The 13,825-nt window shown below is 41.3% G+C and overlaps 1 protein-coding gene across 1 annotated transcript in view; it reads right to left on the reverse strand.

Annotated features, from left to right (window-relative positions):
- Positions 1 to 13,825, reverse strand: part of GPC1 (glypican 1) — a 518,863-nt gene that overhangs the window by 176,273 nt on the left and 328,765 nt on the right. The window lies entirely within an intron of this gene.

Raw genomic sequence — 13,825 nt, forward strand, 5'->3', positions numbered from 1 at the left:
ACCTTCTGTTGCCTTCCACTCAACCAGTTCCCTGATCCAGTTCATCACTTTGGGGCCCATACCGAGGGCACTCAGCTTATTTAATAGACACCTGTGTGTCTGAAGGAGTGTTAAGGCCCTTTTACTTACTATGTTGCAAGATCAAGACAATATATTTGGTTGCCTATTAATGATGCTGCAATGTTGACTAAATGTTAGCTTCTTTCCAAAATAAGGGGAGAGTGTGGCACAATGGTTAAAGCTACAGCCTCAGCATCCTGAGGTTGGGGTTCAAACCCACACTGCTCCTTGTTATTCTGAGCAAGTCACTTAATCTCCTCATTGCCCCAAGTACATTAGATAGATTGAGAACCCGCCGGAACAGACAGGGAAAAATGCTTGAGTACCTTCGTGAATAAATTCATGTAAACAGTTCTGAGCTGCCTTGGGAGAATGGTATAGAAAATTACTTCTAATCATGTATGTTCAAATTGTAATCCGCCTTGACTTCAGGCAGAATACAAATAGATGAAACTAGCTGATGCCCCGGCGTTGCACGGGTATTTAATTATAGCAATAACACAGTAAATGGATTGAAATAAAGATACTTTATAGTGGTGAATGAAATTATTTTTTAACAGATTTAAAAAGTACAATAATCAAATTATAATGTGAAATATTTGACAAAATGAATAGAATACAACTAACACAAAACTTGATTATAAACAACAATTTTAGTTTCACCTCCAGGAGCAAGAACATATAAATTCTTGGGTGAACCCACCCTTGAGCAAGCAACATAGAGTTGTCCATGGGAAAAACAGGGGGATCTTAAATCCACTCCACAGTATGTACCGTATTTGCCGGCGTATAGGACGACTGGGCGTATAAGACGACCCCCCAACTTTTAGTTAAAAAATAGAGTTTTGTGTTATACTCGCCGTATAAGACGACCCCTTCTTCCTTCTCCACCCCTTTGTATTCCCCCATGTGCTTTCAGCGTTCTTCTCCCTCCTCTGTCTTCAAGTGCTTTCAGAGTCCTTCCCCCCCCCTACTGTCTTCACCATGGTATTTCAGCGTCCTTCTCCCCCCCCCCTCCTTCTCTACCGCCCCGGGTGCAGCACAGCCAGCCAGGTCCCCTTACTTTTGTGGCACTTCCCCGACCGACCGACAACAGCCCGGGTCCGACAAACTTCCCTGCCCTTAACCGCGAATCTAAATTACCTTCTTACAGCTGCTGTAAGAAGGTAATTTAGATTCGCGGCTACAGGGCAGGGAGGATTGTCGGACCCGGGCTGTTATCGGTCGGTCGGGGAAGTGCCACAAAAGTAAGGGGACCTGGCCGGCTGTGCTGCAACCGGGGCGGGGCGGCCGCCCCTCTCTCTTGGTACCGCGAGGCTACTCTCCTCCTTACCTGCCATGCCTGCAGCACAGAGCCGAACGGAAGTCTTCCCGACGTCAGCGCTGACGTCGGAGGGAGGGAGGGCTTTGTTTAAGCTTTGTTTAAGCCCTCCCTCCCCTCCGATGTCAGCGCTGACGTCGGGAAGACTTCCGTTCGGCTCTGTGCTGCAAGCAGAGAAGGTAGGGAGAAGAAGAGCCGCGCGACTGAGTACATCCAGCCCCGCAAGTAAGGGCATGTAAACTGTACCCGGCGTATAAGACGACCCCCGACTTTGGGGAGGATTTTAAGGTACTAAAAAGTCGTCTTATACGCCGGCAAATACGGTAATAGTCTGTCCCTGTGATTTGTTGATTGTGATAGAGAATGCAAGTCTCACTGGAATTTTCAATCTCTTAAACTGAAAAGGAAGATCTGTTGGAATAAGTGGCATCCAAAAGTTTCAGTATTGATTTAAACAACTCAATATGTGGAAACTCAGGTTGAAAAGAAACTCCATGCAGTTTGTTCCCGGTTCAGAATGGAACCTGTGTTCCTAGTTCAGGATATGTGAGTACTCATGTAATGTAATAACATTATGAACTGGGATGCATGAAGGAAACAGTTACAAACACAGTTAGAACATACAAACTCTATATGTATGGTGTCCGTGGTAGAATAGAAACGATGTCCCTAGTGGTTATAGTGTCATAGAAAGTGTTTTATAGTTGGAATTACTGTGAGAATGGCAGCTTTTTACATTTTTTCCATTGACATGAATGGGTGAAATCTGATTTTCTGTTTGTAGCTCCGCCCACGTGTGCAGGAGGGCCGCGAGACCCCCAGAACATATCACCCCAGGTAGTGAGGGATCTGCATACCAAGTTTCGTTCAAATCGGGCAAGCTGTTTTTGCGTTGGCAGCTTTTTACAAATTTTCCATTGACATGAATGGGTGAAATCTGATTTTCTGTTTGTAGCTCCGCCCACGTGTGCAGGTGGGCCGCGAGACCCCCAGAACATATCATCCCAGGTAGTGAGGGATCTGCATACCAAGTTTCGTTCAAATCGGTCAAGCCGTTTTTGCGTGATCGCGGCACATACACACACACACACATACATACACACATACATACCTCCGATTTTATATAAATAGATGAAAGGTATCTGAAAGACAGCAATATGTACAAAGCTACCAAAAAAATATATTTTCCCAGAGGAGAACCTGGGAGCAAATACAGTATCTACCAGATGATAACATGGAGAAAATGAGAATAAGAAAATAGAATTGGTAAAGGAATCTGCATTGGATCCAAGTTAGGAAAAGGGGGATTTATTTGGAAATTGTAAATTCCCCTATTTATAGAGTCAAAGGAATTACACAATAATCCTGGAAGGGATATTTAGGCGTTAAGCTTTCCAAATACTGGAAAGGCTGTAACTAACCCTGATTATTATTGCTTGCTTTACAGCATTATATTCATTATATAGGAGCACTATCTCAGTCTCCTGCACTAAATCATTCTAAATGTACTTAACATCTAGTTGTAGAGGACTTGCGTAAGGGAGCTGAATGTCCCTACCCCCCCTCCCCCCCCACACACACACACACCACACACATACTCCTTACGGCTTGGTTAGAGACAAGGGACAACAGCAAATGTTTCAAATCCTGACTGACAAGCAGCTAGGACATTTTTCAGTTTATTGCAAGTTAATTAAAATTTGATATACCGAGGTTGTTAAAAAAGAATACCACAAAACAATGTCAAAACGGGGAAAAGAACCATACCTAGGACAAAAAAAATGTAACTCAAAGACCAACGGATAGACATTGACTTACTGGAACGAGAGGAGATGGGGAGGAACTACAAAATTTGGATAGTAAAGAACAATGAATGGTAAAAACAAAAAGATATACTTTATACTGTAATGGTAGTTCTCTGGCAGCTCTGAATTCCATGAAACCTTTTGCAACAGTGGTCATATCTCAAGCCATTTTCAAGGTCTTTGGCATAATCTCTTCTTTTTAATGACCTATTGATTATTACTAATTGGGTTTCCAGAAAATACTTATTTCCCAGTTTTATCAAATTTGAATGGCATGAGGTCTATCCTTGTAGATATGTGTGAACCAGTTGGAGAATAAGTTCCATCTCTCCCCATTCGCTTTTCATTCTTGAGCTCCCTGTTCTGAAACAGCTAGTGCATCTCTTCTAACTTTCTTTCTTCACTATTTTCTGTCTCTGGCTTGACATTTTAAGCTATGAGTATGTGCCATATTCATCACAGTTCTCTTCTCCATAAATTCTAGTTCTCTATGTATCTTTAGAATCTTGTCTAAGAAAAACTTGGCAAATCTTCACAGACTAATTTTAACAACATTGCTGACCCCTTTAACTTAGGTGACCCTATTACTGACCTAATCAGTTTAAAAAAAATCTCATCAGCTTAAAAAGTTCTCTGACCTGGGGACTAAATTAGAGATTTTCAAGGCAAAAACATGCATAGGTTATTTGGTTGTTTTAGAGTTTTCTTGGTTTTTTTTGTTGTTGTTGCAGCTTCTATATGTACCAACATCAGTGATTTGAGCAGCATTGGTCAAGATTTTTACCATCCAGCTTTCTGGGTTTGCATTAGCTATTTTCTTTTGATGTCCCATAATTAATAGGTCATTAAAAGTCTTACAACATAATTCTTTGATTATTATCTATTCTAGTTTGCTATGAATTGTACTGCTACTATGGATAGCAACTTCTCCAGGGTTGGTTGTTTGTTTGTTTTTTTGATAAATAGGATAATATTCAGTAGTGGTAGCCAACATTTTAATTGAAAGGCTGACAAAAATGTTTAAATTAATATCTATATTCAATAACAATATAGAAGCAATTCTATAAATGGGTGGGTACATTTATGTGGGCTGCATGTCATAAGACATAAGAATAGCCTTACTGGGTCAGCCCAATGGTTCATCAATCCCAGTAGCCTGTCCTCATGGTGGCCAATCCAGGCCACTAGTACCTGGCCAAAACGCAAAAAGTAGCAACATTCCATGCTACCGATCCAGGGCAAGCAGAGGCTCCCCCCGTGTCTTAATAACAGACTATGGACTTTTCCTCCAAGAATTTGTCCAAACTTTTCTTAAAACCAGCTAGGCTATTCATTTTTACGACAACCTCTGGTAACGCGTTCCAGATCTTAACTATTCTCTGAGTGAAAATATTTCCTCCTATTAGTTTTAAAAGTATTTCTCTGTAATTTTGAGTGTCTCCTAGTCTTTGTAATTTTTGATGGAGTGAAAAGTCGATCCACTTGTACCCGTTCTACTCCACTCAGGATTTGGTAGACTGTCTAGAAGTGCCACCCTAATTGGCAGATACATGCCAACATGTACAATGCACTATTCTATAAAATAATAAAATGTTGGCAGATAAAGACCTGCATAGTCCATCCAGGAGTCTAGGACAATTCAGTGCGGTCATTTCAGTGTGAACAGTTCAGCGCTATCGCTTCATTGTGGGGACATTTTATCACAGCTGTTTCATTGCAGTCATTTCAGTACGCTGAACTGTTCTAGGCTCATTTCTTCTTGCGTTATATTAAGTGAAATTTGAAAATGTCAAAAAAGTGCAATAAAACAATCTGGTGAAAAAGTCAACTACAGGCAGCACCTTCAGATCCAGTCACCAGATGTACATCCCCGTACTTCTAAGAAGTCAACTACAGGCTGAAAATTTTGTCATAAAAACGAAAGTCAACTACAGGCAGCAGAATTCTATGAGCGTCAGAACAGCGTCAGAGCATTTAGCACCCCGGGTCATGGAGGAACCTCTTCCTTAATAAACGAGGGCCTAAATATGTACAAAGATGAAACAGTGCCCACTTTGCAGGTGAACTTTCACAAGAGTGGAGTCTGGGTGGAGCTTGAGCAGAGTGTACATAAGAACATAAGCATTGTCATACTGGGACAGACTGAAGGTCCATCAAAGCCCAGTATCCTGTTTCCAACAGTGGCCAATCCAGGTCACAAAGTATCTGGCAAGATCACAAAAGAGTAAAACAGATTTTATGTGGCTTATCCTAAAAAACAGCTATGGACTGTTCTTTAGGGAATTATCCAAACTTTTTCTTAAACCCTAATAAGCTAACTGCTTTTACCATATGGCAATGAATTCCAGAGTTTGATTACATGCTGAGTGAACAAATATTTTCTACAGTTTGTTTTAAATTTATTACTTAGTAGCTTCTTTTCATGCCCCCAAGTCCCAGTAATTTTGGATAGGGTAAACGACCGATTCACGTCTACCTATTCCATTCCACTCATGTAGACATATAGATTATAAAATTTTAGAATTTAGGTGCTACCTTTTGTAATTTAGCCATCAGCATTTACACCAGCTGAATGGCTGATGTAAATATCTGTGCTTGCAAAATAGGAAAGTGTAGAGTGGTATTCTATCTTGCTGCTCTGTATGAATGGAACAAACTGCCTGAGTCTTTACGTAAGGCGCTGTCTCTAGCTGCATTCAAATCCAAGTTAAAAGCCCACTTTTTTTTGATGTTGCTTTCAACTCCTAACTCCCACTTATCATAAAATTACCTATGTCCATCCTATCATTCTCTGCATGAAACTCCCCAACCTCCCTATGTTTCCTGCCTGTCTGTTCAAATTAGATTGTAAACGCTTCTGAGCAGGAACCATCTGCATAAGCTTTTCAGCGCTATAGAAATGATAAATGCAATATATGAATATAAATACAGTCATACCTCGGTTTGTGATTAACGTGAGTGTTTTGCAAGATGAGCAAAATATTTGCTAAATTTGTGACTCGCAAAACGAGCATTGACTTGCAAAACGAGCAGTCAAATACCTTCTTCCCGCTGGGAGTGAGTCCTTGTTGCGAGGTGACCAGATCTGAGGAGGCGCCTTCCTCCGGAGATGGGACGGTGCACGTGTTCGCTCGAGGCGGGGCTATTTCTGTGCAGCTTGCGTGCCTGATTAGAACTCCTGTACTTTGTGCATTTGGAGCTCCAAGAGGCAGGGTCAGCGCGTGCGTACAGGTTCGGCCAGTGCTGGTGGTGTTTACGTGGATGGCGCATGCGTACAGGTCTGGTGGTGGTTACGTTCTTGCAGGGAGTGCACTGGGATGCTGCGGAGCCTGGGAAAGCATGGTGAATATCGCCTGCGGATTCACCACTTCTGTTCCACACAGTGCCAAGCCTGCTTCTGCAGCAGTACAGAGCCCAGCTCCGGAAGCAACGGTGGCTTCTAAGACAGGAGCAGAAGTACCGGGGAGCCACCCAGGCTGTGGTTCTTTTCCTCTTCCTCCTCCTCTGGCAGCTCGGCGTCTTTCTCCTTTTTATTTTATTCAGGTACATTAGTTTTTGGGTTATTTTATTCTGTACATTTAAATTTAAGGGCTTCTTTTACAAAGCCATGCTAGCGGATGTCACACAGCAAATGCTCCAACGTCCATTAATTCCCTATGGACACTGGAGTGATTACCGCAGCAGCAGCAGCCACTAGCATGGCCTTGTAAAAGGGGGAGGGGAGTAAGTGAATTGAGTGTACCGATAAAAATATTGAAGACAACAAGGGACAATGGCGAACCCTGGGAGACTCCACAAACTGGAGTCCAAAAATGTGAAAATTTATCTTGAACTTTTACTGTATAGGATAGATTCCGCAGAAATCATCAAACCAGTTCAAGACTATACCACCTATTCCCAAATTAGCTAAAATTGACAGCAACATCTCATGGTCCACCATGTCAAACGCAGCCAAAAGATCAAACTGCAGTTAGATGGCCCTTTCACCTCTGCTAAATAAATGTCTTACCCTATTAGTCAAAGCTAAAAGTAAAGGCTCTGTGCTGTGAAAAGATTGAAATCCATGTTGATAGGGTTGTAAGATGGAAAATGTCTCTAAACAGCCTGTGGTTTAGACACAAAAGATTCAAAAAGCTTAGTAAAAATTGGAATATTGGGTCTATATAGGGCCAGCGTTAGGGGAGGGAAAACTGGGCCCCACAGCTCCAGGGGCCTCGCAGTCTGGACATCTTTTCCCTTTGCCGGGCCATCTCAAGTTCAAGTTCAAGTTTATTAAAATTTGTTACCTACGCAATATCATATATTTCAATGCGTATAACAATTTTTTTAAAAAATAAAAAAGGGGGAGGACAAAACAAGACATTGTAAACAAATTATTTACGTTCTAATACAAACTGGTACAAAAGGCAAGGGGGTTGAAATATAATCTTTAAGGAAAGAAAAAGAAACATTTAGAGAAGAACACATTTGGTGGGAGCACATAAGAAGAAAATAAAGTAAAATAAAGAATAATTTGGCGACCTACTCATAAGATTCATTAAAGTCTAAAGATTTAGTACTTGGTAAGTTATGCTGTCTATGTTTTGAATGCGTCCTTGTACAGAAAGCTTTTTAAGGAGCACTTGAATTTTTCTAAAGAAGGTTCATTACGTAGATATAGTGGTAAATTGTTCCAAAGCTGGGGTGCTATGACTTCCTCTTCCCCTCATCTTCACGGCGCTTTTCATACTCAAAGGGGCCCTGACGCGGCATCCATTCTCACTAGTTACACACAGCTGCCCTGAAGCTTCTCCTCTAACACAATCTGTTAACAACGTTCTGGCTAACAACTTTACTATATTGCAGCATCAGATGGTAAAGACCTGAATATTGTAGTAGGGCAAGGGTCTAATGCAGTATTCTTCAACCTTTTGACATCTATGGACCGGCAGAAATAAAATAATTATTTTGTGGACCGGCACCAATCTACAGACCAGCAGTTGAAGAACACTAGGCTAAGTGGTTCCCCTCTCCGCCCCAGACCCCGCCCCTATAATAGTACTAATTATAACACCATTTTTTCCATTCATTTTTCTTTTTTTTTTTTTAACTTTACATTTTTATTAATTTTCAAACAATACAAAATCATCACACATAGCTCACAATCAACAAGACTAATACAGCAGATGACCACAAGAAACATTGCCATAACAAGGAAATCATGATTTGCTGTCCCCAAGTACCCTGCCCCCAACCTGCGAAGGATAACAACAGGAGCGGTCATTCTCCCATCCCTTTATACACATAATTTTTGAATAATAATGCTCCAAGTTTTCACCGATTGTTCATAATAGCCTCTACATTTAGCTACATACAATTCCATTTTCCCCATCAAGGACAATTTCACTTTCCATTCACTCAAATCAGGAACTAAAGTCTGTTTCCAATAAGCAGCTATAAGATATTTAATCGCTGCCAATCCCACACGCATGACTTTGGTTTGCCATCTGGTCTCACAAATGTTATACATCCCCAATAAGCAAGTTTGAGGTGTAAGAGCAAGAGGAACCCCTAAGGTATGCTCCAAGGACCCCCAACACCGCTAGTCAACACGGAACTAACACTGGACAATCCCACCAGATATGTAAGAAGGTGCCCACTGCTACATGACACCTCCAGCACATGGGGGTCGCCTGAGGATACATCTTATGCAACCGCTCCAGGGTATAATACCAGTGGCTCAACCCTTTATATGTATTCTCTTGTATAAGGGCGCAGGTAAACTCTTTGCCCACCTCCTCACAGATGATCTCCCATTCTTTTGATGTAAAGGAACAATGTAGATCTCTTTCTCAATGACTATGAAAACCAAAAGTGGGTAATACCCATCCCCTTAAATATTGATAAATTACAAAGATAGGTCTTGGTACTCTCTGCAATGTTCCCCATAGTTGTTCCAATTGTTCAGTCTCAATCTGAGGAGTAGCAATCCATCCCCTAGCAATCATAAAGTGTTTTACTTGAAGATAAGCCTGCACCCCTGGATGATGTTGTAGAGCCTCAAATGATATCAGGGTCCTCATACGCAGTTCCATTCTGTCCCACTGCTCAAACACAGGGTTAGTTTTACCCACTCCAAAGAGTGGTTCCTCCCTTAATAGTGCTAAGGTGGAAGTCTCCCTCCCCTCGTTACATATCTGTTTAATTTTAACCCACAGTGTAATTAAGTGTAAGATGTAAGGATTGTCAGCGTCCAATTCCCATTGATGAACCGTCTGAGATGACCAAAGTTTAGCACCCAATCGGCCCTGAGGTACAAAAGACTGTTCCAACTGGACTCCCCATTTATGGGCACCTAAATACCACTCCAATAACATCCGCAGCTGCGCCGCCTGATAATACCAAGAAAGGTTAGGGACCCCTTTCCCATCTCGAGTTCTATCCACCCACATCACCCACTGGGGAATTCTGGGAGCTCTATTCTGCCAAATAAATTTCTGAAATTCTGCTTGTAACATTCTAAATGTCCGGTGTGGTATGGGGATCGGCAAGGTTTGAAACAGGAATAACAGCTGAGGTAGAATATTCATCTGAAGTACTGCTATGCGCCCCCCCCCCAAGAGAGCCAGAGCCCCTGCCATCATTGAAGATCCAAACGAATCTTCCGAATGAACGGTCCATAATTAACTTCATACAAATCGGATAGCTCAGAGAGCAATATAATCCCCAAGTATTTAAGTCTCTGAGGAACCCATTTAAAAGGAAACGCACCCCGAAAGGTACTTACACGATCGGTCCCTAGAGTAAGATCCATCAATTCAGTCTTATCCAAATTGATCTTAAAACCAGAAGCCCTCCCTTAGTCCTCAAAAGTTTGGAGCAACTGGGGTATAGCATGTTCCGGGTTCATCAGATATAAAAGAACATCATCAGCAAATAGTGCAATACGATGATCCACTCCCCCCACTTGAATCCCTCTTAGAAGGGGATGGGTCCGAATCAAAGTTGCCAAGGGTTCAATGATGAGCACAAAAAGTAGGGGAGACAATGGGCAACCCTGATAGGTGCCCCTCGTAATGGTGAAAAATTCCGTATAAGATCTATTAATTCGAAGGCAAGCTCGAGGTGCATGGTATAAGGCCCAAACCCATGCACCACACGACCTCCATTCATTTTTCATATATACACACACATACACAATATAATCGTATTAACAACACATAATGGTCAACCACAAAATTAAAATACACAAAGCACACTGTATGCGTTTCAACATTCATTGCTACCAGAAAACAGATAACCCAATGCAAATGCAGGACCAAAAACTAAAAGTACTAATATTTACAAACAAACCCTAAGATGCAAGAGGAAAAGAAACAAATACATTTCTTCCTAAACAGACAGCAGATGTAAATCAATCACTAAATAAAAAGATAAAAGCATTCTCCCTACCGCTGTTGTCACTATCACTCCACGCCTTGCCTTCTGGCCTGCCCCCCGGTGTTATCTTCGGACCAGTCCACAGTGCAATCAACACGGCATCTTCAGGCTGGCTCCCTGAGTGATGCATTGCACAAAGCTGTGGGCAGTGGCTCCTCGCGCGCATCCTGCACCTCATCTGGAAGCCTTCCCTCTGATGTTTTGACGTCAGAGAGAAGGCTTCCGGTTCAGGTGCATGACGTGCATAGGAGCCTTTTCCCACGGCTTTGTGCACTGCAGCACTCAGGGAGCCGGCCTGAAGACGCCGCTTTGATCGCACAGTGGACCGGCGGCTGAAGAACACTGTCTTCTGCCCGATGGACGTGCCGGCCTGTTGACCGGCAGAAAATTTGTGTGGACCGACACCGGTCCACGAGCCGGCAGTTGAAGAACACTGGTCTAATGGACATGATGATAGACTCAATTTAGCAAACAGGGAAGTAACCTGAGTACCTTTCACCTTATCAAAATACAACCAGAATCTATCAACTGGTACCAGTTGGCTATTTGAAAATAAATTTATATGAAGACCACCTACTTATGGACAACAGTTTTAGATTTAGAAAAATATGGTTCAGGGTGTGTATCTGATACAGCCAAAAGACTATTTCAATATATGTTTCCAGTGGGAGGGAAATCCAGATGTTACAGAGTAATGACAACATTAATAATAATGATAGGGTTAAATAAACCCTTCTGTGCTTCTTGGCTTTCTCTGCTCTTTGAAAACATCCCTAGGCTCATACTATCACAAAGCATGGATATGTAATGCTTGTCCTTTAGTTAATATTTCTAGAAAAAAGGTATTGCAAACGTTGTATAATAAAAATGTTATTTTTTTTCTATTCCTCTAATCCTACTGATGCTGTAAGCGATGAAGGACATTTGAGTTTAGTCATGAGTTTCAACCGTGCCATCAGTGCTTGACAGAGTTATAGAGGAGTCTTTGTACTTGAATTCTGGGTCAGATTACAGATTCACATTTTCCAAAGCAGCTGGCATTACCTAATGAGTGTTTACTTGCTAGCTTATTCAGAATATTCATCTATGCCCAGATCTTTTTTCAGAGGTGCAGCCAATAGGCCTCAGACCAGTTGCTAATGGACAAGTGGCATTTTTCTGTCCAGCCACTACAGTATGCATTCCTAGTTTGTGCACTGAACAAAGGAAGAAAATAAGAATTAAATGACTGTAGATATTAATATAAAGCCTGATAGTGGAGAAGGATCTTCTAGAGCAGACTTGAGGAACATTAATAAGACAGAATGGAACAATTCAGTAAATGCCCAAGGGATAACGTGAATGGATCAGTAGAATCCTCAATATTTTCAGGCTCTTGATTCATAACCATTAAAATCCATGTCAGTCGTAAAAAATCTGCACATACTGAATGCCCAGACTGTTAAAGGAACATTATAATTAGAGCTTCTATGCTTTGGCATTTATCTGCAGCCTCATGTTTGGTACAATGCAGAAATCAGAACTGATACATCCAAGTTGGGGCAAGTACATTTCCAACAGCATTTTAGAACAAGATCTGCCAATGAAGAGCTTTTCTAAAATACATGCAGGAAGGCACATGGGAAGGGCAGTTGGAGCATCCATTTTACAAAAATACACACTGAAAAACTGAACAGAGGAACCCTGTAACTTACATGTTACACATGCAAGTTGGTATTTCAGAGCTTACAGGCCTAGGGGAGAGTGTTGTGTAGTGGTTAAAGCTACAGCCTCAGCCTCACTCTAAGGCTGTTGGTTCAAACTCATGCTACTCCTTGTGACTCTGGGCAAGTCACTTAATCCCCTCCCATTGCTCCAGGTACATTAGATTGTGAGCCCACCAGGACAGACAGGGAAAAATGCTTGAGTACCTGAATAAATGCATGTAAATCATTCTGAGCTCCCCTGGGAGAACAGTATAGAAAATCGAATGAATAAATAAATAGACATATGTCTGCCATTTTGAGAACCTACAAACATACATGCTGCTAGTTAATAAAAGAGGCTGCAATCATTATTTATTTATTTTTTTTTATTTTGGAGGGGAAAATAAGCAACAAGAGAAAAAGAGGGACAACTCCCTTAAACTTTCATGTAAAGGGCTAGCTCAGAAGAGCACTTTTTACAAATCCACACTTGCAAGGGAACAGTTGTATATTTCAAAACTGATATATTGGGACATACGTGTGCTTTACTTTTCTCAAATGGGGAATATACATGGTGTCTGGAAAAAATAACCCCCAAAACAAAACCCCATTTTCCAAATAACCCCAAAATGTTCTACTGCAGCAGTAGCAAATTCTGCCTGAAATTAAAGACATTTCTTTATTTTTCAACAAGATGAGATCTTAATTATTGAAACCCCAGAATTCATTGAGCTAACAGCTCAGTGGCATCAAAGACTTCCTGAATGTGTTAAGGTTGAAAGACACCATTTTAAATACAAATTATGAATCAACTAAGAACCTTCCCCCCCTTCCCCCCCACATTATATTAATGTATTTTCAAAGGTCATATTAGATGTATAAACAATTACAAAGTGCTGTATTTTGAAACTAGATAAGGCGTCCCTTTTTCTCTGGACACCATGGACAACACACAACCTACTACATATATGAAGATTTTGGTTCTGCCCAAGCTCTGTCCATACCATTTCCCTCTGTAATCTATACATATATAAATGTGTAATCAAGAATGTTTTTATTGTTAGGTATTCACATTTATTCAAGGAGAAAGACCTTAAAATAACATCTTTATATAAAGCTTCATAGACCTCAGTGGTGTAACTGTGTGAAAATCAAGTTTCATCACACACAATGTATTCTACACCAAAGATCGTCATTGGTCCAAGATTTTTTCAAAAGTGCTTAAAGTGCAATTTTCATAAATAGTTTTAATAAATAGAAATACTCATCTTAAATGTGCATGAAAACGCGACTCGGGTGTATGTACTCCGACATAGAGCTATGTTTCGCCAGGTGGCTGTATCAAGGATTCCCCCTTTAAGTCGGCCGGAGTAATGTCTCCTGCGTTTCCAAGTTTGTGCATGACCATATTAGCCTAACTACTTTTGTTGTTAGGTGCCATCGACTCATGCTCGAGTCCTAGCAATTTGATGAATTGCGTATCTAAAAAGAAATCAGTTTTGTGCTAGTCCGGAAAGGTCCTCCAGCATCATCCT

Source organism: Geotrypetes seraphini, chromosome 9 (genome assembly GCF_902459505.1).
Source record: "Geotrypetes seraphini chromosome 9, aGeoSer1.1, whole genome shotgun sequence".
Classification (NCBI taxonomy): domain Eukaryota; kingdom Metazoa; phylum Chordata; class Amphibia; order Gymnophiona; family Dermophiidae; genus Geotrypetes; species Geotrypetes seraphini.